The sequence below is a fragment of the Etheostoma spectabile genome, chromosome 14 (assembly GCF_008692095.1).
Source record: "Etheostoma spectabile isolate EspeVRDwgs_2016 chromosome 14, UIUC_Espe_1.0, whole genome shotgun sequence".
Classification (NCBI taxonomy): Eukaryota; Metazoa; Chordata; class Actinopteri; order Perciformes; family Percidae; genus Etheostoma; species Etheostoma spectabile.
The window spans coordinates 17,394,590-17,396,031 of NC_045746.1; positions in this window are offsets into that span (position 1 = coordinate 17,394,590).

Sequence of the window (1,442 nt, forward strand, 5' to 3'; positions counted from 1 at the left end):
TTTCTGACACCTCCTGCTTAAAACCCCAAAAGTCAGAAGGATCGTGAGGCCTCTTTCATCATGCAATCATTGAAATGTTGGAATGATTCATGAACATAAACCGCTCCTATGAGGGACATAATGAATAGCAAATTGAAGCTTTTACATGCACTATGGCAACTTATTTACATTCAAAATACAAATAAAAAGCCTATCTAGCACCCTCTCTGGCCTGTGGTGTAAATTGAGTGTCACTGCTTTACAGGATAAACAGCTTTCGTGTTTCCTGCTCATTTTACTTTGAAATATTGAGTGCTGTAAATGGATGTAATCCCCAGTGTGAAAAACAGAAAGCACAGTGTTTGTTCCACTGTGTTTTCGGTTGATAATGACTCATGCGACCAGCGACCGGTGCTCTGCTACGGATCCCCACAGACCAGCACTGTGCCAGTTACACCATTAGAGCCTTGGTTTGATTAACAGCCCGTTGGTCTTAATGGAGTCTGGAAATAACAGATGATGCTTTTCACTCCGCCACGTCTGCCGACGGTCGACTTTTTGTTGCTTGTGATGGAACGTTGTGGCCAAATTTACTCCACAGAGATTCACTTTGTAGCGGTTTGTTTTTGCTCTTTCGCTGCGAGCGTAGAATAATATTTCAGAGATTTGTTTTTTAATTATTGTACATAGTTTTTTAATAAAATGTGTTTAATATTTTGCTGAGTCAAACTTAACTATCTTTGAGATGGAAGCTCACTTCTACCATAATTACATTATAAACAGTTTTTTCTCATAATTTGTATCTCACCGTTTTTAGAAAGTTATTATAATCATGAGTGATATGTCATTTTGAGAAAGATTTTGTGTTTTTACGATATACCTAATCATATTTGTAATATACTTATCTATACTATACTATCTGTGTTTTATTATTACAGTTTTATGTTTCCATTATGATTATGTTGTATAATATGTTTCTATATTTATTATTAATAATAAATTATAAGTATTTGGCTAGCTCAGTTGGTAGAGAAGGCACACATATAGAGGTTTAACGCAGTGATCACCTAGTGGTTTCTGATTATCACTATTATATGAACCAATCTGACAATAATAAAGGTTTTTTTCATAGAAGAATTTTTCGAGAATCTGAAACATTACTAATACCTATAACAACTAATTTGTTTAAGTTTCTCATAGTTATGTTAAAAATCCATCACCTAACTCTTTCATTATGACATTTTTTTCCTCAATAATTAAGTGCTTGATAAAAAATATTAAATATCCACCATCTAAATTTTGACATTATGAAGTGTTTTTCTTCTCCTTTTACTTTTATAATACCCATAAGCTATGAGCAGCTATCATCATTTTGAGATTGTCCAAGTCCAAATATTGCGGTGTTACCTTGCTTATAAATATGTCAAAACAATAATAAAAATGTTAATTGATGATCCCCCCCC